This window comes from Phyllobates terribilis, unplaced genomic scaffold, assembly GCF_046119375.1.
Source record: "Phyllobates terribilis strain yellow unplaced genomic scaffold, ASM4611937v1 Scaffold_4__5_contigs__length_816908805, whole genome shotgun sequence".
Lineage (NCBI taxonomy): Eukaryota > Metazoa > Chordata > Amphibia > Anura > Dendrobatidae > Phyllobates > Phyllobates terribilis.
In genome coordinates, this window is record NW_027362764.1 from 702,826,454 (window position 1) to 702,850,546 (window position 24,093).

A 24,093-nucleotide genomic window follows, 5' to 3' on the forward strand; every position below is an offset into this window, starting at 1 on the left:
CTCCTACGTCCCTACGTCATGCTGCTGACAGATTCTCTTTAAAGACCTGATGAAGGTACTGTATTTAGTTTGAAATTACATGCCAGAATGGCTGTGTAATCCTGAGATGAGTATTCTTACTTTAATAAGTTTTTACACAGACATTCTGACACGGACTTTTAAAGTAAGTGCACCAGCCTCATCAGGTCTAATCGATCTGTTTATTAATATATGCAAGTTGTATAGTGAAATCTGTTGACAAATCTGCTTTAACAATCATCCACTATTTTTTGACAGCAGGTTCAGATTGCAAAGGTCTATGACAAACGGAGACCCTGACTTAGATGATAGAAGTCGTACATCAAAGCTTCTTTATTAGGTTACATTATGCTCAATGAGCACTTTGGGATGAACAGAATTAAGTAAATTTCTCCCCAGTATTCTGGGCACGTGTTGGAAGATATACAAGAAAAGAAATGCAATTGTTAGAATCAAATCCATTTTCTTGTGTAAATATTCCTCATTACATGAAAACTAAGTTTTTCCTTAAAGGGAACCTGTCATTAGGATCATCCATGTTAAATTAAAGGTATGGGCAGAATGGTGCTGTCATACTGATTTAATGCATACCTTTAGCGTAAAAATCTGCAGCCTGGTTTTCCTTAAATCCTCATGATAAATTTCGGTTTCCTCATCCCTTCGGGGCTGGACTGTGGGTAGGGTCTTCGGCTCAGAGGGTTCAGCCACGGCCCCTCCGCTGCCTCTGTTGCATTCATCTAAATTTTGAGCTGGCGCCGTCTTAGCTGTGGGCGGCGCTCTCGCTGGTGGCGGTCTTCATGAAAATGGCGCCGGGACATGAGCAGATCGACCTCCGGCGGTCTTCAAGTCTTCGGGGCATGCGCAGAATGAAATCTCGGCTCAATGACGAGTTATCCACAAAGTGATAATTTTAATAACAGATTTTTTTTTAGGGTGATAAGTAAAACCTATAAAAAGAAGAAAATAAATTTTCACTAATAATTAACTTTTTTTTCCCGTTTTATGCACATGCACTAGACGTTACCTCTTAAAGCCACATCAATCACAAAAAATGAAAAGAAAAGAAAAAAATTATAGCTGCTGAAATGTACAGAGACAAAATGAAAAAAAAAAATAAAGTTTTGTCATTGATGTCCATTCAGGGTTAGTTATTACGGGGTTAAAGAATAATTGAAGCAGAGAGGGTGGGAGTTATTCATCTTTTATTATGTAATATACATCATGAAATGTTATTGTGTGGCAGGTGTTACACATTTTCTGGACTGGATCCCTTTCTTTGTGGTATGACATCTTTGCCATAAAATAGTTTTGTTTCTATTGAGATCTTCATCTACTATAATGGTGCTGGAAGAGGCCAGGACTGATGTATAACAGCATGGCACCTCCACCCAGTATAGCTGGATTTCTTCCATGGGAAAAAGACTGTTCCCAGCACATCAGTGCTGGAGAGGCATTTACAGTGTTTATACGTCTTTTTTTTTTTTACATCTTTTGTTCATTATTTTATTTGCCTTTGCCATTTAACCATAGCAAAAAGTAAAGCTGAAATAGTATAGAAAACGGGTTATTCTATTTTCGAATAATTGTCCTGAGAATTAAAACTAAATGTGTGCTTGCTGCCTGCTTACAAACAGCGTCATGTTGTAACGTAAGGTGTGGGAAAGACTAAGTGCAACACGAAGGGAGGAGGGGAAGGAAGCCCAGACACTAGGGAAAGGGGGAGTGGAGACCTCCAAGGTTGATCTGACATCGCCTGTCTCCCCTATTGTCCCTATATTGGTTCCTCACCAAACGATGCACAGGAACCTAAACCCTGTATTTTCCTAGAGCTTGGCACTGGATAGGGAAGGGGGGGGGGTGAGCCCTAGTCAGTCCCCACTAGCAACTAAAGACAACAAGGGAGACAAACACGGGGAGGGGGAAGTAACTTAGCTTGAGCCAACTTCAGAGAGATTACATCACCATTAGCACCAGAGAGGAAGTAAGCAGACTGCAATAGCTCCAAGCCTTCACAAGGAAACATGTGAATATCACCGGCACCTTCCTGTAGCAAACAGAAAGTATTTAAACACCCAGGCCTGGGTGTCAATTAGCAGGAGGGAGGTAGCCGCTGGGTGCTAGGGTGAGACCGATCTAAGAAGGTGTCTGTAATGCCAAACGAAGACATCTTCTGTGTCCAACTGCAGGGCGACTGTCTTTCAAATCTGACACACCCATGACACATGTCCCATTGTATATGAGAATGTCCTGTAGTATAGGATGTATGTAGTTAGTGCAGCAGCTCCATGGTTAAAGGGGTTTTCCCATAAACAAAGTACATTTTAATTAATAAATCTTGTAATAAAAATAATTTTCACAATTGGTTGTGTTAAAAAAATATTTCTGTGCCTAGATAATCTTATAAATGTCTCCCTGCTATGTACTCTGTAATTGCTGTGTCTGAACATAGTCTGATCATACCACAGCTCCTGGGTGGGGACGGAAGCAAGAGAGAGTACACAGACAGGAGCCGTAGGTTTTGGGTTCAAGGCATATTTTCACAAAAATTTGTTTTGATTCTATACTGCTCTAATTACTTATAAAAAAAATTCTTATAATTGGGGGTGGAGATTAGCAGTTAAGGTAGGACCAAGAAACCCAAAGCCCAACAGATTTACTATAATTGACACTAAAAATTGGTGTAAATTACAGCAGAAACCCACGGCAGCTCAAAACAAATTGTGGCTCACCGACTGGCCAAGGTGCGCAAAATTTAATGAAAAGCATGTGTGCCTCTTACTGTAGTTGGCTTCTGCTTGAAAAAATGAAATGCAAGTAAATTCCCCAAATATGTCGTCATCTGCAATAAATGTGTTTTGTAAATATGGTATGCTGTATATGCATTTGTATGTAAGAGAGAAGTCTTCTTACAGCAGATGCCTAACTATTATCATGATGTATTAAGAAAACCAAGCAGCCTCAGTAAACCGACACTGCTCCCAGATGCCTTCATTTTGCACTTTTGTAGCTAGGACAATTTAACTTTTGATATATCTTTAGAAAACCAGAATGACACTGTATATGGACAAATTTGCGTCAATGTAATTTTTCATTTAAAAAAAAAAAAAGCATAAAAATATATAAAAAATAAAAGTTCAAGATGTGCAGAGTACATGGATATCATTTATTCTTATGTCTGCATGCACATGTCTTCATAAAATCCCCATCACTAGTGAGAACAAATGTTTTTTGTTTTAAGCTGAAAATATAAAAAGAAATAAAACCTATAATTCTAAGGCCATGTGCCCACATATTGTTCTTGTAGCGTTTTTGCGGCGTTTTTACGACCCTGAAAACGCTTGTAAAACTGTCTGTCATGCAAAGCAATTTGAATTCGAATGTGCTGTGCACATGATGCACTAATTAGCGCGCCAAATTCACATTGCGTTGCAAAATGCAGCATGCCCATTTCTACCGCGACTACGCCGCAAATTTGCACCCATTGAGGAACATTAAAACGCTGCAAACGTGCAGGTATATGTGGATTTGCTGTGTTTCAATTAAATTCAATGGTCGCGAATTTGCGGCGTAATCACGGTGCGTGTGGTGCCCAGGATGAAGAGGAGATTACAACTCTTCTTCATACCGGCTACCACGCGGTGAAAAAAAGAAGTTAAAAATAAAAAAACCTGTATACTCACCTCTCCGGTCTCCTCCTGGTGGCGGCGATCCTCTCTTCTCGGCGTCCCGCGGTGTACTGGCAGGACCTGCGGTGACTTAATTTAATCAGCTGATGGTCATGCGACTTCTGACGTCAGTGGTCAGGTGATGGTCGCGTGACCATCGCTCATTAAATGACGTCACCGCAGGTTCTGCCAGTACACCGCGGGACGCCGAGGAGAGAGGTTCGCCGCCACCAGGAGGAGACCGGAGAGGTGAGTATGCAGGTTTTTTTTATTTTTAACTTTTTAAATTTTTTTTTTTTAATATTGATGCTGCATTTAAAGCATCTAAGTAGGTCATGCAATATAAATCCATGCCAGTTGCATGCATTTATATTGTGTGACCAACTTGTTAAGTACTTTTCCAAGTGATGCTCAAAATGGCTTCGAAAAGCACATAAGAAAACGCATGTTAAAACGCTGGAAAAACGCTTCTCCCTGGCAGGAAAAACTCATGTAAATCTGCATGCGTTTTTTTCTGCTAGAGAGCTGCAAAAACGCTCTGCATCAAATCTGCATCGTGGGCACTTACCCTAAAAATGTTTCTGTTTCCCTAATCTGTGCACTCCGTGAGCTTCATAACTTTATTGAACTTTTTTTCTTCAAAATGTTTTTTCAATATATAGAATATAAGGATAACGGTTTTATCAAATTGGACCTGTTATGAATTTGTTAAGTTGAACCAAGAGAATAACTTTCGATATCTCTTTGTATTACTTATTTGATTTGCTTAAGACTTGGTGAGACCAATATCACAATGGTATTTCCAAGCTTAAAGTACATCCATTATTATTATTGAAAGTTTGTGAACCATTCAGAATATTCCATATTTCTGCATAAATTTGATCTAAACTCGCATCAGATTTTCACACAAGGCCTAAAAGTAAATAAAGAGAACTAAATCCAGTAAATGAGTCAAAAGCATTAGGTTTAAATACATGGTGGTCCAAAAGTAGGTGGACAGAAAGTGTAATAAGGTTATGAAGGGGGAGATTTATCAAACATGGTGTAAAGTGAAACTAGCTCAGTTGCCCTTATCAACCAATCAGATTCCACTTTTCATTCCTCACAGACTCTTTGGAAAATGAAAGATGGAATCTGATTGGTTGCTAAGGACAACTGAGCCAGTTTCACAGATCTAGTTTTCACAGATAGATCTCCCCGAAATCTGTTTTCTTTTCAGATAATTCAGATAACACATAATGGCAAATAATTTAAATACCGATCAAAGAAAATGGATTTTAACAGAGCATTGGAAATCTCAAAATGCTGAAACCATTAGAGCAAATTGGGTTGAAACATTTGATACTCAAGTCCCAAAGAGACAAACCATTTACCGCATTCATGACAAATTCAATGCCACTGGCTCAATCCTTAATGCTCCAAAAACTGGTCGATCCAAAACTGTCTGTACAGAAGATAATAAACAACTTGTTGCTGAAACATTTGTTCAAAGTCCAAAAAAGTGCACAGAAGAGCCTCTTTGGAATTGGGAATTTCACGAGCTTCTATCATGCGAATCCTGAAATCTATTGGGTGGAAAGCTTATCGTCCACGTCTAATTCATAGTTTATTGGAGGATGATCCAGACAGGCGGCTGCAATTTAGTGTTTGATAAATCTCCCCCTTCATAACCTTATTACACTTTCTGTCCACCTACTTTTGGACCACCCTGTATTTTTCCAAATGAAGAAAATTATCCAATATCACAATGGCAAAAATATGTGAACCTTTGTTTTCAATATCTGGTGTGATCTCCTTGTGCAGAAATAATTGCATCTAAACATTTCCAGTAATTAATTAGTCCTGAATATCAGCTTTGAGCAATTTTAGACCATTCCTTTAAAATTGCGTTCTGGCACCCGTTTGGTGGGCCTCGTTCGGTGGCTTACGTCCAAACCCTCACAAACCTGTTAAATCTCGCTGTCAATCACTGACTGCTGTATTTAGCATGCACCATCCGGAAGCGCGTCATTAATCCCACCCATCGGTGCATCTGTCATGAGATTGCGGGGCACTAATAGTTTGTCATGACAGCCGGGGGTCTACTGATAACCTCTGTGCCGGTCATTGTGAATCTCCTGTGACTGTCGGTCCGTGGCCAACCTTTATAGGAGATTGTAATTTCCGCTATAAATGGCAGGGCTGAAGCACTGCTATATATAGCACAAGCGATCGGACGATCGCAGCTTCAAATCTCCTAATGGGACAATTGAAGTCAGTAAAAAGTGTGAAAAAAGTTTTTAGAAATCTGAAAAAAAACCCACAAAAGTTCAAATCACCTTTTGCCCCATTTAAAATTATAAAAAATAAATAAAAATTTCACATTTTTGGTATCGCTGCATTCAGAAATGTCCGATCTATCAAAATCTAAAAACAATGAATCCGATCGATACACGTTGTAATGAGAAAAAAAAAATAATCTAGAATTACTTTTTTTAAAAAAAACATCAGCTCAAGCCGCAAAAAAAAAAAAAGCCCTCATCCAGACTCAGATCTCAAAAAATAAAAACTCTACAAGTCTCGGGAAATGGCGACATAAGTGGAATTTTTATTTTTTTATAAATGTCTGAATTTTTTTTCACCACTTATATAAATAATAATTAAAAAAAAAATACATATTTGGGATCGGAATACACGTACTGACCTGGAGAATCATACTGTCAGGTCAGTTTTACCATATAGTGAACATGGTGAATAAAAAAACAACCCAAAAACCAGTTGGGGAATTGCATTTTTTTTTTTGCAATCTCACCCCACTTGGAATTTTTTCCTATTTTCCAGTACACTATATGGTAAAATCAATGGTATTATTCAAAGGTACAACTCATCCCGCAAAAAAACGAAAAATCGCATGGTCATGAAGGGTTTCATCCTCTATTTCTTTCTTGACTGTAAGTACTTTTGTGAAAATCGGACTTAGTTTTAAGTCACATTTATGTAGAAATATTGATATTTTCTTTTAGAATTGCTCTAGTAGGTGTTGCAAGTGATAAAGTCCTATTTGGCTCTGAAGAGGCTATTTGCATATTTAATTTCCCTGAGGTAGATTGTATGGCCTATAAGTCTCCTTACGTTGGCTTGGCACTCTCCATAAGGAGAAGCGTTCCACTTTAGACCTCAAATCTGAGGACTCTCACCTAGCCAAGTCAGATCTCCTTCTTTGCACTGATGAGGGGCAAACACCCAGAAACATGTCTGCAACTGGAATGTTTGGTTTCTCTTCTTATTCTAAGTTACGTTAATGCAAGTCTCCTTAAAGGGTCAAGATTGATTTTTAGGATTCCTACATCCAATAGATGGCGGTAGAATTCAAGTCCCCTTTTTTTCTGAAGAGGTAATTTGCACATGTAGAAATATGAAAAATTCTGAGAGGGTTCACAAACTATTAAGCACCACGGTATTTTTTTTCCATGGTAGAATAAAGGAATAATTATGGTTTTCTTGTGTAAAATGTTTCTCTGGGACCTAAATATTTGCCCATTTGTAATGTTTGTGAAATTGTCGACCTGAACATTTAATGTAAATATTTTTATAAGTCCCAGATACTTTCTGAAGATGTGACTTCATTCCCTTACGAGATTACCATCAATTTTCCACCTCTTCATGTTTCCTGCGTAGTATAATACAGTGAACCCGAGAGGATGATAGACAGCAGATAAGCATCACCATCTAACCTATTGCACCTCACTTGCTGCTTAACGCTCACACCATATTTGACCTGTGGCCTTGTGTTTTCAGCAAGTTTTCTATGTCACCCAAATGGAATTTCTTGAAATGTAAGTGAACTTGATAGCTCCACACATTGTAGAGACTTTGCATTATGGCAGGTTCGCTGTGTTTCACTTAGGTTGTTAGTATTCTCTGGCGCTTTTCTTGCCTACAGTGGTTTCCTGCAGGTGACTACTCTAAAACTGGGGTGCACAATCTGTAATCCAGGGGACACGATCTGTCCATTTTGTGTGTTCAAGCCGGAGAGCACTGAATTGGTTGTCTGAATGTAGGTGTTTGCATGTAGTCGCCACGTCAGAGACGACCAGTGGCACAAAGCTCAGGAACAGAAATGGGCAAGGGCTAATGGCACATTCTATAGCCTTCTGTGGTTCTCCCGAATATCTGAAGAATTGGGTCCCTTGTCCCCTGTTTGGCATTCAAGAAAGAAGTTTGAGTTGCAAAGGTTGCTGTCTCTACATGTTACTCCTTTTGGAAGTCATGAGATACTAGGCTAATGCTAATATAATTATCGACCACATCCATGTTCTGCTTCTTTCTGGATTACTGATTTAGGTTGATGGGGACCTTCATTCTACCCTTAGGGTGCAGCCCTGGAAGCGAAACTGAGATTTATCAGACCAGTATCGGACTGGGGTGGCAAGGGCCCACCAGCTACTTGGACTCTGGGGGCCCACTGTTCAGCTACATGCAAATATAACATTATCCAAATTTACCTCTGCTTCTACATATTAATTGAGTAGTTTGTTAGATTAATGATGAGATGTTTTGTCTGTACACAGAAAATCAAATGTATTAGGCCAACTAATGCTCATATTGGGGGGTAAGTGGATTTCCTTTGCATAGGGACCCTCCGGGGGTTTCACCTGTTTACCTGTGGACCAGTCCGAGCCTGTATCAGACATTTATGACCGACATGCCGTAAATGTCTAAAAAGGTAATAGCCTTTTAAGTTATTGTTTTGGTCATTGGATCTGTTCATGTTGACCGTGTGACTTGCAAGACAGAGATGGTTGTCCATCACTGCATTTGTCTGAAACCAGTGTCTCTCCAGCTGTGGTGTCACTACAACTCCGACCATGCACTCCACAGCTTGATAACCTCTGCTCGAGAGTAATCTCCTGTAAGCAATGACTTAAGGCATGTTATATGGTCAGCTATGATTAGCAGAGGGAATGCTAGCAACAAAGCAGATTATTATGCCTGATCTAGATTGGCATTGGTGGTAGGTGATTTTATTGATCATCATCTTGATTTTTTGGCACCATTTCTTTATACCGAACCACCATGAATATTTGTCTTCTAGAACCTGCATAAAGCAGATATTTCAATAATTACTGGTCTGTTATGAATTGAATTAGACTATTTAAAAATAGTAGGTTATGAGGAGAGATACAGGTAGCTAGCTGGACAGTACATGTCTGGAGGGTCTTATCCAAGGGTCTTACTAATTAAAATAGAGCTCTTTAGGCATTGATTGGTTGATTAAGGAGTCCTGTTTTAATTAGTAAGACCCATTTTGTACGATTATTGCTGCTAAGCATGTTGGAAATTTCAGCGGAACCGTAATAGACGTCTTGTAAGTCAATGGATTCTGTAGTCCCAGTGCCATGACTTATATTCTGAACTGAAACCATGCCACAGTGTAAACAGAGCCTTAAACTTTAGGCGGCCAATATCAGACATAGTAATTTCCTATATGAATTTTTACTAAAATTGCTGTGTAGAGATTTTTGGATTGGTTGTCATTGTCCACTGCTTGGTTGAGGTACATTTAGTGATCAGAATTCAGACCAAGCACTCTTTTACTTTCCCAGTCTTGGTGATCATAGTCCTTATGATGCAGTTCTGTCATAGACTGTAAAATGTGAATGGAAATAAGTTGAATTGGAAACATTTACAGGCTTGAAAACACAGTTCATGTCAGGAACAAAGAGAATATAAATCAGAGAGTAATGAGTCCAGTGCATATTATCCAGCAGAAAGTAATGTGAGAAATGGTAATTGCCGCAGTGTTCATGCTACTGGTTTCTGATCTAAATTAAGCAGATAAGTGAAAGAAGATGGAAATTGTGAATCAATGGAACCAATCAAAATGTTTGCCAATCAGAGAATATGGACGGGAAGTTTCCCTGCATCAAAGGAGGAAAATGGAAATAGATTAAGTGCAGTAAATTAAAAACATGTAGCCCCATTGCCCCCGGAAGCCTCACATGGCTGTCACTTGGATAGGAGTCTAGCTGCTTATCATGAACACTGTATAATACATGGTATCTCCAGCTAGGCACCTTTTTTGATCAATAAACAAATCCCAAATATTGTGGAAATAATAAATGTTCTCTTATTCTGTTTCTGAACGCTAATTATTAGACATGAGCAGAAAGATTCAAATGACCAGTTTTAGCGGCGTCCAGTTAGGTTGTCCTTGGTAGACGGACCAGTGCAGTGTTCACTTCTGAATCGGCAGTCCTCTGTCCACCTTTCTGAGAGCCTCTGCCACTTGCTAAGCCGCCATGATGTTGAGTGAGTTCCAGCCACTAGGCCTCCCAACACCAAGATGTGATTAACCCTGCGATAGCATGACTTCTTGCAGACCTAGTAAATGGCAGAGATGCCCAGGATGCCAGGCAGAGGATTGCCAGCACAGAAGTAAACACTGCCCTGGTCTGGCCGGCTGCCACAAAGGACTGAATTTGATGCCAGGTATTTTCAGCCGTTTTATGGACTGGAGAGCTATGTGGTGCGTGAGGAGCGCTGCACTAACAAAAGCAGGAGGAGAACCTGTCATACCGATATAATCGAAAGTGCCACAAAATCATGTCCTCAACACATCTGATAAAATAAAGATAATGTGGCCGACCCCGTTACCTCATTCTGCAGCCTGCAATACACCGTGTAATACAGCGGCTGTAGGAGGCAAATGGTGGAAAAGTTTTAATAAAAGCCAATTGCAAAAAATATTTTTAGTCCCAATTATATGCATTTAAGAAACAAGAAAAAATGATCCCCAAAGGTACACAAACCCGTTTAAACAAGTTATCACATATCCATAACATAGATATTGCCTACTAGATCAGAGCAAGGTCTAGCTGCTGAGACTCCTATTGCTCAATAAAATAGGAGTCCAGTGTCCCTTTTTTAATTCAGTGATCTCCCACTCTAGCAGTTAAACTTTTGATAAAGTCTAGTCAATTAGCTGGAGAAAAGCGCATCTCTCTTTCTTTGCTGGACATACAATGTGCATATTTCATGGATGGCCTGTTTCAATGGGCACTATGCAATGATTAATTTCTGATGTGAAGGTGCCGAAGAGTGTCCCATCAGTAGTAGGACCTGTGATCAGATCATCTTGGAACTGTAGAAAGCAGATTACAACTTCAACCTTACCATGGAATGGAGCACCTAATGGGGGGATTGGTCACAGAAAAATCCTCTCCATAAGGGTAAGGCCCCACTATCAGTATTTGGTCAGTATTTTTCCTCATCATTTGTAAGCCAAAGCCAGGTGAGGAACAATCAGAAAAAGGTCAATTAGAAACACGTCACCATTTATGTATTTATCACCCACTCCTGGTTTTGGCTTACAAATGCTGAGGAAAAATACTGACCAAATATTGATAGTGGGGCCATAGCCTACGAAGGCAACGTAGGTGGCAAATATAGCCGTCAACTACTTTCTGTTGTAGGGGAGAACTTGAGGCCACACATCTGGGTGTATAACAGAAAGGCTTCTCACTGTTTCTGCGCAGTTCAAGAACACACATCCGTTTTCATTTTTGGCTTCAAATCACTTTGATAAAGAAAAGCTGGTAAGATTTTAGTTTGTACAACCAAGTATGGCCTCTGTAGTGAATTTAGTAGAAGATATGAATGCAGCTTCAAATGTTAAACTGCGAAAGAGCAAATATGATTTTCTGTAGAAATCTGTTCACCTTTACACCATCATATACAGTTGCTTCTCACTAAATTAGAATATCATCAAAAAGTTCATTTATTTCAGTTCTTCAATACAAAAAGTGAAACTTACATTATATAGAGTCATTACAAACAGAGTGATCTATTTCAAGTGTTTATTTCTGTTAATGTTGATGATTATGGCTTACAGGCTATGAAAACACAAAAGTCATTATCTCAGTAAATTAGAATAATTAGCAAAAGGCTTCAAAGGGTTCCTAAACAGACTAAGGTCCCTTAGTTTGTTTAAGTAGGCTCCACAATCATGGGGAAGACTGCTGACTTGACAGATGTCCAGAAGGCAGTCATTGACACACTCCACAAGGACATTAAGCCACAAAAGGTCATTGCTAAAGAAGTTCGCTGTTCACAGAGTGCTATATCCAAGCATATTAATGTAAAGTTGAGTGGAAGGAAAAAGTGTGGTAGAAAAAGGTGCACAAGCAACCGGGATGACCGCAGCCTTAAAAGGATTGTTAAGAAAAGGCCATTCAAAATTTTGGGGGAGATTCACAAGGAGTAGACTGCTGCTGGAGTCATTGCTTCAAGAGCCACCACACATAGACATATCCAGGACATGGGCTACAAATGTCGCATTCCTTGTGTCAAGCCACTCATGACCAATAGACAACGCCAGAAGCGTCTTACCTGGGCCAAGGAGAAAAAGACCTGGACTGTTGCTCAGTGGTCCAAGGTGTTGTTTCAGATGAAAGTAAATTTTGCACTTAATTTGGAAATCAAGGTCCCAGAGTCTGGAGGAAGAGTGGAGAGGCCACAATCCAAGCTGCTGGAGGTCTAGTGTGAAGTTTCCACAATCCGTGATGGTTTGGGGAGCCATGTCATCTGCTGGTGTAGGTCCACTGTGTTTTATCAAGACCAAAGTCAGCGCAGTCGTCTACAAGGAAATTTTAGAGCACTTCATGCTTCCCTCTGCCGACAAGCTTTTTGGAGATGGAAATGTCATTGTCCAGTAGGACTTGGCACCTGTCCACACTGCCAAAAGTACCAATACCTGGTTTACAAACAACAGTATCACTGTGCTTGATTGGCAGCAAACTGGCCTGACCTTAACCCCATAGAGAATCTATGGGGTATTGTCAAGAGGAAGATGAGAGACACCAGACCCAACAATGCAGACGAGCTGAAGGCTGCTATCAAAGCAACCTGGGCTTCCATAACACCTCAGCAGTGCCACAGGCTGATCGCCTCCATGCCACGCCGCATTGATGCAGTAATTGATGCAAAAGGAGCCCCCGCCAGGTATTGAGTGCATTTACTGAGCATACATATCAGTAGGCCAACATTTCGGATTTTAAAAATATTTTTCAAGCTGTTGTTATAAAGTATTCTAATTTACTGAGATAATGACTTTTGTGTTTTCATTGGCTGTAAGCCATCACCAACATTAACAGAAATAAACACTAGAAATAGAGCACTGTTTTTAATCACTCTATATAATATGAGTTTCACTTTTTGTATTGAAGAACTGAAATAAATTAACTTTTTGATGATATTCTAATTTATGAGAAGCACTTGTACATTTGTATTAGCAAGGTTCCACTCTATAAGATACTAGCTACCAAAAGTTATAATCCCAGTAAATGTGAGAGTCCCAGAAAGCACTGCATAAGTCAAGAAAACCGAGAAAAAAATGTGTGCAAGGACAAAAATAAAGATTACAATAACTAAAACATAATAATCATTATTTCATACAATTCATAAAAACAGCGGGTATAAATAATCCCAGCAATCCAGACAAAAGATACTTACATATATATAAATACACATATATATCTATAATATAACGGGAGATGCGTGTCTCTGTCTAAAGCCTTTATAGACTGCGCAAGCGCGACGTGCAGTCTGGCTCCAGACAGAAGACCGCATGGAACAATTACAGGTAAGAGGAGTGTGTATGGCGCCGGAGATCACGGTATGCGTAGACACTTATTACCTATTACTATAGGAGGTGGTAACTGCCTCCTGTTTGACCTTGCACTCCTCCCATTTAACCAGCAGGTGATGTATATTCTATTCTACCAGCCCATTTAAATTGTAGGTGTTTTAGCCCATTAGTGACATGTTTTGTCAGAGTTGTAGGCTGGTAGCCCAAGAGAGGCATGTAGGCAGAGAAGTACCCATCAGATGGGAGGTCACCTTGCAGCGGTTGATGGGCACACATGAATTGGCCAATTTATGCACTAAGAACCTCCATTTTTGGAAGTAAAGCTTACTGAGTAATAACACTGTTTAGATCAAATGTTTTTATTGTCTTTATGTATTGGCCATAATGGAGTGCTGCTGCGCTTTCTTTATATATATATTGTGCAGTTTCTGCAGCTAGGACCTGTTCACACTTAGGATGTGCTGGTCAGTTTTCTTATTACATATATAAATACACATACCTATATATCTAGAATATAACGAGAGATGCGTACCACTGTCTGAAGCCTTTATAGACTTCGCAAGCGCGACACGCTTGCGCAGTCTGGCTCCAGACAGAAGCACTCATGGAGCTGTTATAGGTAAGAGGAGTGTATGGCACCGGAGATCACGGTATGCGTAGACACTGAATGCATACCATGATCTCTGGCGCCATACTTACATACTTACCTGACTGGGAGGAGCGTTGGTGTGGCGCTTCACTTCGCCGTAGACCGGGGCAGAAGTGAGGTGTCGGAATCGGCGCATAGCGCTATCCGGCGCCATTTTACTGAAGACACATTTGCAGTGTGTCTTTAGCAAAATGGCTCCGGACAGCGCGGTATGGATACGCACGTACTCCGGCGCCGCATTCCTCTCCCGTCCTCTGGCAGAACAGGACACCGCAGCGCTGGAGCACAGGGAAGAAAGGTGAGTATAAATGTTTATTTTTTTGTATGTGTGCAGCGTGAAAGGGATGAGGGGTGCCATACATACCAGGATTGAGGGGTACCATACATACCATGATTGGGGGATGAGGGGTGCCATGCATACTAGGATGAGGAATGGGGTGCCATGCATACCATAATGAGGAGTAGCACACATACCAGGATCCGGGGGTGAGGGGACCATGCATACCTGGATTGGGGCATGAGGGGACCATGCATACCAGAATAGGTATGAGGGGTACCATACATACCAGGATGAGGGATGGGGTACCATGCATACCAGGAAGAGGGATGGGGTGCCCTGCATACCAGGATGAGGGATGGGGTGCCATGCAAACCAGGATGAGGGATGGGGTACCATGCATACCAGGATGAGGGGTACCATGCATACCAGAATAGGGATGAGGGGTACCATGCATACCAGTATAGGGATGAGGGGTACCATGCATACCAGGATGAGGGATGGGGTGCCATGCATACCAGGATGAGGGGTACCATGCATATCAGAATAGGGATGAGGGATACCATGCAAACCAGTATAGGGATGAGGGATACCATGCATACCAGAATAGGGATGAGGGGTACCATGCATACCAGTATATGGATGAGGGGTACCATGCATACCAGGATAAGAGATGGGGTGCCATGCATACCAGGATAGGGATGAGGGAGCCATGCATGCCAGGATTGGGGATGAGGCATGCCATGCATACCAGGATGAGGGGTACCATACATACCAGAATAGGGATGAGGGGTACCATGCATACCTGGATAGGAATGCGGAGTATCATGCATACCAGGATGAGGAATGGGGTGCCATGCATACCATAATGAGGGGTAGCACACATACCAGGATCCGGGGGTGAGGGGACCATGCATACCTGGATTGGGGCATGAGGGGACCATGCATACCAGAATAGGTATGAGGGGTACCATACATACCAGGATGAGGGATGGGGTACCATGCATACCAGGAAGAGGGATGGGGTGCCCTGCATACCAGGATGAGGGATGGGGTGCCATGCAAACCAGGATGAGGGATGGGGTACCATGCATACCAGGATGAGGGGTACCATGCATACCAGAATAGGGATGAGGGGTACCATGCATACCAGTATAGGGATGAGGGGTACCATGCATACCAGGATGAGGGATGGGGTGCCATGCATACCAGGATGAGGGGTACCATGCATATCAGAATAGGGATGAGGGATACCATGCAAACCAGTATAGGGATGAGGGATACCATGCATACCAGAGTAGGGATGAGGGGTACCATGCATACCAGTATATGGATGAGGGGTACCATGCATACCAGGATAAGAGATGGGGTGCCATGCATACCAGGATAGGGATGAGGGAGCCATGCATGCCAGGATTGGGGATGAGGCATGCCATGCATACCAGGATGAGGGGTACCATACATACCAGAATAGGGATGAGGGGTACCATGCATACCTGGATAGGAATGCGGAGTGTCATGCATACCAGGATGAGGGATGGGGTGCCATGCATACCAGGATTGGGGAATGAGGAGGCCATATATACCATAATTGGGATGAGGAGTGCCATGTATACCAGGATGAGGGATGGGATGCCATGCATACCAGGATGAGGGGTACCATACATACCAGAATAGGGATGAGGGGTACCATGCATACCAGAATAGGGATAAGGGGTACCATGCATACAAGGATGAGGGATGGGGTGCCATGCATACCAGGATGAGAGGTACCATGCATACCAGGATGAGGGATGGGGTGCGATTCATACCAGGATTGGGGGATGAGTTGTGCCATGCATACCAGGATGAGTGATTGGGTACCATACATACCAGGATTGACAGATGAGGGGTGCCATGTATACCAGATTTGGAATGAGGGGTGCCATGCATACCAGGTGAGAGATGGGGTGCCATGCATACCAGGATTGGGATGAGGGGTGCAATGTATACCAGATTTGGAATGAGGGGTGCCAAGCATACCAGGATTGGGGATGAGGGGTGCCATGCATACCAGAATTGGGGATGAGGGGTGCCATGCATACCAGGATAGGAATGCGGGGTACCATGCATACCAGGATGAGGGATGGGGTGGCATGCATACCAGAATAGGTATTAGGGGTACCATGCATACCAGAATAGGGATGAGGGGTACCATGCATACCAGGATGGGGTGCCATGCATACCAGGATGTGGGGTACCATACACACCAGGATAGGGATGAGGAGGAGGAGTACCATACATACCAGGATGAGGGATGGGGTGCCATACATACCAGGATTGGGGTATTAGTCGTGCCATGCATACCAGGATGAGGGATTGGGTACCATACATACCAGGATTGGGGGATGAGGGATGCCATATATACCAGATTTGGAATGAGGGGTGCCATGCATACCAGGATTGGGGATGAGGGGTGCCATGCATACCAGAATTGGGGATGAGGGGTGCCATGCATACCAGAATTGGGGATGAGGGGTGCCATGCATACCAGGATTGGGGATGAGGGGCGCCATGCATACCAGGATTGGGTTTGAGGGGTGCTATGCATGCCATGATTGGGGCTGTGGGGGCCATGCATACCAGGATTGGGGATGAGTGGTGCCATGCATACCAGGATTGGGGATGAGGGGTGCCATACATACCAGGATGGGCATGAGGGGTGCCATGCATACTAGGATAGGAATGAGGGGTACCATGCATACCAGGATAGAGATGTGGGAGGTCCATGCATACCAGGATTGGATTCGGATGAGGGGCCAGGCTTACCAGGATAGGGATAAGGGGTACTATGTATACCTGGATAGGGATGAGGGATGGGGTACCATGCATACCAGGATACGGATGAGGGGTACCATCCATACCAGGATGAGGGGTACCATACATACCAGGATATGGATGAGGGATGGGGTGCCATGCATACCAGGAAAGGGATGAGGAGTGCCATGCATACCAGGATGGGGGTGAGGGGTGCCATGCATACCAGGATAGGGATGAGGGGTGCTACGCATACCAGAATAGGGATGAGGGGTGCCATGCATACCAGGATAGAGATGAGGGGTGCCATGCATACCAGGATAGGATGGTGGGGACAGGATGGGGACAGCACAGATACCAGGATGGGGGCAGCATATACCAGCATGGGAGACCATATACCAATAAATATGCCCGCCACCCGGGCGTAGAATGGGTTCAATAGCTAGTATATATATACAGTTGTATGAAAAAGTTTGGGCACCCCTATTAATCTTAAGCTTAATGTTTTATAAAAATTGGTGTTTTTGCAACAGCTATTTCAGTTTGATATATGTAATAACTGTTGGACACAGTAATGTTTCTGCCTTGAAATGAGGTTTATTGTACTAACAGAAAATGTGCAATCTGCATTCAAACAAAATTTGACAGGTGCATAAGTATGGGCACCTCACCAGAAAAGTGACATTAATATTTAGTAGATCCTCCTTTTGCAAAAATAACAGCCTCTAGTCACTACCTGTAGCTTTTAATGATTTCCTGGATCCTGGATGAAGGTATTTTTGACCATTCCTCTTTACAAAACAATTCCAGTTCAGTTAAGTTTGATGGTCGCCGAGCATGGACAGCCCTCTTCAAATGATCCCACAGATGTTCAATGATATTCAGGTCTGGGGACTGGGATGGCCATTCCAGAACATTGTAATTGTTCCTCTGCATGAATGCCTGAGTAGATTTGGAGCGGTGTTTTGGATCATTGTCTTGCTGAAAGATCCATCCCCTGCGTAACTTCAACTTTTGTCACTGATTCTTGAACATTATTGTCAAGAATCTGCTGATACTGAGTGGAATCCATGCGTCCCTCAACTTTCACAAGATTCCCGGTGCCTTCATTGGCCACACAGCCCCAAAGCATGATGGAACCTCCACCAAATTTTACTGTGGGTAGCAAGTGTTTTTCTTGGAATGCTGTGTTTTTTTGCCGCCAAGCATAATGCCTTTTTGTATGACCAAACAACTCAATCTTGGTTTCATCAGTCCACAGGACCTTCTTCTAAAAAGAAATTGGCTTCTCCAAATGTGCTTTTGCATACCTCAGCCGACTCTGTTTGTGGCGTGCTTGCAGAAATGGCTTCTTTCGCATCACTCTCCCATACAGCTTCTCCTTGTGCAAAGTGCGTTGTATAGTTGACCGATGCACAGTGACAGCATCTGCAGCAAGTTGATGCTGCAGCTCTCTGGAGGTGGTCTGAGGATTGTCCTTGACTGATCTCACCATTCTTCTTCTCTGCCTTTCTGATGTTTTTCTTGGCCTGCCACTTCTGGCCTTAACAAGAACTGTCCCTGTATTCTTCCATTTCCTTACTATGTTCCTCACAGTGGAAACTGACAGGTTAAATCTCTGAGACAGCTTTTTGTATCCTTCCCCTGAACAACTATGTTGAATAATCTTTATTTTCAGATCATTTGACAGTTGTTTTGAGGAGCCCATGATGCCACTCTTCAGAGGAGATTCAAACAGGAGAACAACTTGCAAGTGGCCACTTTAAGTAGATTTTCTCATGATTGCATACACCTGGCTATGAAGTTCAAAGCTCAATGAGGTTACAAAACCAAAAAAAGGGCTTTAGTAAGTCAGTAAAAAGTAGGTAGGAGTATTTAAAACAAGAAAATGATAAGGGTGCCCATACTTATGCACCTGTCAAATTTTGTTTGAATGCAGATTGCACATTTTCTGTTAGTACAATAAACCTCATTTCAAGGCAGAAACATTACTGTGTCCAACAGTTATTACATATATCAAACTGAAATAGCTGTTGCAAAAACACCAATTTTTATAGAACATTAAGCTTAAGATTAATAGGGGTGCCCAAACTTTTTCATATAACTATATAGATATAGATATATATATATCTATAGATATATTTATACATACAAAAAAGTAGCCAGTGTAAATATGATAATCTATATATATATCCCACAAAGTAGTCACAATTAAGGATAAGGAATCATAAGTGATAAGCCCTTGCCCTGACGAAGCATTTGTGAAATACGCATTGGTTATTTGGTGCATAAGTTTACCATCACTTATGATTCTTTATCTTTACTTGTTGGGAGAAACCGGCAGGAGGTGGTGCCAAAATAATTTAATCTACCGCTGTTGTCTCTAGCTATCATCCGCAGCTGTATTTTCAAACTATATTTTCTTTGCAATGCCAGAGCATTTCAGAACAAAATATACCTGTCTGCAATGATTCTTCCAGGCTCTGGTTCATGCAGCCTGTAGTTTGGGCAGCATGAATCCCCTGACAGATTCCCTTTTAAAGTTATGATTTTTAACCACCAAAATATTTAAAAACACTATACACATGTGGTACTGGCCAAAAGAATGATTTTGCCAGGTCATTTTTACTGCACAGTGATCACTGTAAAAATTAAAATGAAACACGTCCCCATCCCCAAAAAAGGTTTTTTTGTTTTTTTTTAAATGGAGCTGGGATTAACACAGGAGGTTGAGGATAGATCAGTAACACAGATAACTAATGTGTGATTTAGCCCCTTAGTGACCACCAATGCATCTTTTTAATGACCTGCGATATAAGGGACTAGCATCCCCCGACTGGTGACAATCCTTTAGCTGTCAGCTGTACGCTATAGCTGACAACCGGCTGCATCAGCCACAATAAGTGTTGGCACCGACCATAGTAATAAATAATAATCTTTCTATTTATATAGCGCCAACATATTCCGCAGCGCTTTACAATTCAGACAATTTGCAGACACTAATCAGCACTGTCCCCATTGGGGCTCACAATCTTCATTCCCTATCAGTATGTCTTTGGAGTTGGCCATTTAACTTCTTAAATGCTGCTGTCTAGATTGTTAACGGAGTGTGGGGTCTTCCTCTTTAACCTCATCCCTGAGATCTTGTTGGTGTGGTCCTGATGTTTGCCATGGCAATTCACTGCAAAATAACGGCCTTAGGGTCTGCCAGCTAGAGTGACCTCTTCAGAAGTTATCAACATTTAGGTGGTAAAAATAAATGTTTTCATTCCTGCCATGTCACTTTGCATTAATTACTGAAAAGCACCTGAAGGGTTAATAAAATACCTGAAAGCATTGTTGAATACATTGAGGTGAACTGTTTTTAAAATGATATTACTTTTGGGGATTTCCAATACACAGGACCCGCAAGTCACTTCAAAACTGAACAGGTCCCTAAAAAAACAAGTCTTGGAAATTTTCTTGAAAAAATTAAAAATTAGTGCAACATTATTAACCCTTTCACAACCTTGGGTTTTGTCGTTTTTGCTTTGTCGTTTTTTGCTCCCCTTGTTCCCAGAGCCATAGCGTTTTTATTGTTTGGTCAATATGGCCATGTGAGGGCTTATTTTTGCGGGACGAGTTGTACTTTTCAACGCCATTACTAGTTTTACCATATCGTGTACGGGAAAAAGGGAAAAAAATTCCAAGTGCGGTAAAATTGCAAAAAAAGTGCAATACCACAGTTGTTTTTTATTTATTTTTTTTACCACGTTCACTGAATGCTAAAACTGACCTGCCATTCTTATTCTCCAGGTCATTACGAGTTCATAGACACCAAACATGTATAGGTTCTTTTATATTTAAGTGGTGAAAAAAAATTCCAAAATTTGGTAAAAAAAAAAATAGCGCCATTTTCCGAGACCTGTAGCGTCTCCATATTTCGTGATCTGGGGCTGGCTGAGGGCTTACTTTTTGCGAGATGGGCTGACGTTTTTATTGATAACATTTTGGGTTAGATCCGATGTTTTGATCGCCCGTTATTGCATTTTATTGCAATTTTGCGGCGACCAAAAAATTTAATTCTGGCGTTTAGAATTTTTTTCTCGTTACGCCGTTTACCGATCGGATTAATTCTTTTTTTATATTGATAGATCGGGCGATTCTGAACGCTTTGATACCAAATATGTGTATGTGGGGTTTATTTTTTATTATTTTATTTTGAATGGGGCGAAAGGGGGGTGATTTAAACTTTTATATTTTTTTATTTTTTTTTAATTCTTTTAAAAAACTTTTTTTTTTCACTTACTGCATGCTTCAATAGTCTCCATAGGAGACTAGAAGCAGCAGTTGTCTGATCGGCTCTGCTACATACAGGGGACCAGCAGGTCCCCTGTATACAGCAGAAATGGTCCTGTGCTATGAGCGCCGACCACTAGGTGGCGCTCATAGCGACCAGATCATGACAACCACAGGCATCTGCTGCAGACCCTGGGTTGTCATGCACGCCCATCGGCGACCCGCGATCACGTGACGGGGTCGCCGGTGGGCGGGGCTTAGGACGCGCTTCCAGGAAGCGCGCGTTAAATGCCGCGGGTGGATCGCGATTCCACCTGCGGCTGTTGCGGGCACATGTCAGCTGTAAGAATCAGCTGACATGTGCTCGGTTCAGTGAGGGCTCAGCGCAGCCCTCACTGAACGGGCAGTACGCAAATGTGCGTACTAAGACGTCATGGGCTCTAAAGGGGTTAAACCTTCTAAAATGCTAACAAAATAAAACAACATTTTCCAAATGATGCTGATGTAAAGCAGACACGAGGGAAATGTTATTTTTTTTTTTAACTATTTTGTGTGGTATGATTATCTGAATTAAAGGGATAATCATTTAAAGTTTTAAAATTGCACTTTTTTGACATTTTTGTCAAGTTTCTGATATTTTTATAAATAAACACAATACATAACTTAAATTTACCATTATCATAAAGTATAATATGTCATGAAAAAAACAATCTCAAAATCAATGGGACATGTTGAAGCATTTCTGAGTTATTACCACATAAAGTGACACTGGTAAGATTTCAAAAATTGTAACCTGGTCACTAAGGAGTTAGAGGAAAAGGTTGGAAACTTTTTTTTTTTTTTTCAGTATTGCTTATTTCCATTTGGGCATTGCAATTATCTGTGACCAGAGGTTATGTACGTTGTCTACAGGGGTCTAATGTAGTCTGGGATACACCTCCTGTGTCGTCACTGTCTGAAGCTGCTGTTCACTTCTGCCCCTGCAGCTCTGCCTCCTCTGATTGATTGGCTGCGGCTGGTACAAGTCTATTCCAGTGTCTCCAGAAAGCCAGTATATGGAGAGGTGATATCCAGCACAGCAAGAATATAGATATTTTTAAGCCACTAAGTGATCATGTAACTGCTGGACATACACAGTTGTGCTCAAAAGTTTACATACGCCGGCAGAACTTTTCATTTTTTGAACTTGTTTCAGAGAATATGAATGGTAACAAAAAAAACTTTTTCTCCACTCATGGCTATTGGTTAGTTGAAGCCATTTATTGTCAAACTACTGTTTTCTCTTTTTAAATCTTAATGACAACCAAAAACATCCAAATGACCCTGATCAAAAGTTCACATACCTCAGTCCTTAATACCGTGTATTGTCCCCTCTAACATCAATGACAGCTTGAAGTCTTTTGTGGTAGTTGCGGATGAGGTTCTTTATTTTCTCAGATGGTAAAGCTGCCCATTCTTCTTGGAAAAAAGTCTCCAGTTCCTGTAAATTCCTGAGCTGTCTTTCATGAACTGCGCGCTTGAGATCTCCCCAGAGTGGCTCAATGATATTGAGGTCAGAAGACTGAGATGACCACTCCAGAACCTTCACTTTGTTCTGCTGTAGGCAATGACAGGTCGACTTGGCCTTGTGTGATCGTTGTCATGTTGGAACGTCCAAGTATGTCTCATGCGCAGCTTCCGGGCTGATGAGTGCAAATTTGCCTCCAGTATTTGCTGATAACGTGCTGCATTCATCTTTCCTTCAACTTTTACCAAGTTTCCTGTGCCTTTGTAGCTCACACATCCCCAAAACATCAGTGATCCACCTCCATACTTTACTGTAGGAATGGTGTTCCTTTCATCATAGACCTTGTTGACCTCTCTCCAAATGTAACATTTATGGTTGTAGCCAAAAAGTTCAGTTTTGGTCTCATCACTCCAAATTACCTTGTTCCAGAAGTTTTGAGGCTTGTCTCTGTGCTGTTTGGCTTATTGTAGGCGAGATACTTTGTGGCATTTGCGCAGTAATGGCTTTCTTCTGGCGACTTAACCATGCAGCCCATTTTTCTTCAAGTGCCTCCTTATTGTGCATCTTGAAACAGCCACACCAGTTTTTTTCAGATAGTCCTGAATTTCAGCTGATGTTATTTGTGCTTTTTTCTTTGCATTCCAAACAATTTTTCTGTCAGTTGTGTCCGAAATTTTTGTTGCTCTACCTGACCGTGGTTTGGTTTTTACATAGCCCCTGATTTTCCATTTGTTAATCACAGTTTGAACGCTGCTGACTTGCATTATCAATTCCTTGGATGTCTTTTTCTATCCCTTTCCTGTGTTATACAGTTCAACTACTTTTTCCTGTTGATTCGTTGACAATTCTTTTGCTTTCCCCAATGACTCACAATCCAGAAACGTCAGTGGCTGGATGAAAGATGCAAGAGTCTGTCTGGATCCCAGAAACTCACTCAGCTTTTATGCACAAACACTGATTACAAGCAAACAGGTCACAGGTGAGGATGTTACCTTTAGTAGCCATTCAAACTCATTTATGTCAAATTCTGTGCATGTTATCAGGCCAAAATAACCAGGGTATGTGAACTTTTGATCAGGGTCATTTGGATGTTTTTGGTTGTCATTAGAATTGAAAAAGAGAAAACACAGTAGTTTGACAATAAATGGCTTCACCCAACCAATAACCATGAATGGAGGAAAAGTTTTTTTGTTATCATTCATATTCTCTGAAACAAGGCCAAGAAAGGAAAAATTCTGCTGGGGTATGTAAACTTTTCAGCACAACTGTACTAAG

General features: G+C 41.6%; 1 protein-coding gene across 3 annotated transcripts in view; it reads left to right on the forward strand.

Moving 5' to 3' along the window:
* The window catches only part of VPS13B (vacuolar protein sorting 13 homolog B), a 1,155,013-nt gene that overhangs the window by 570,821 nt on the left and 560,099 nt on the right, over nt 1-24,093 (forward strand). The window lies entirely within an intron of this gene.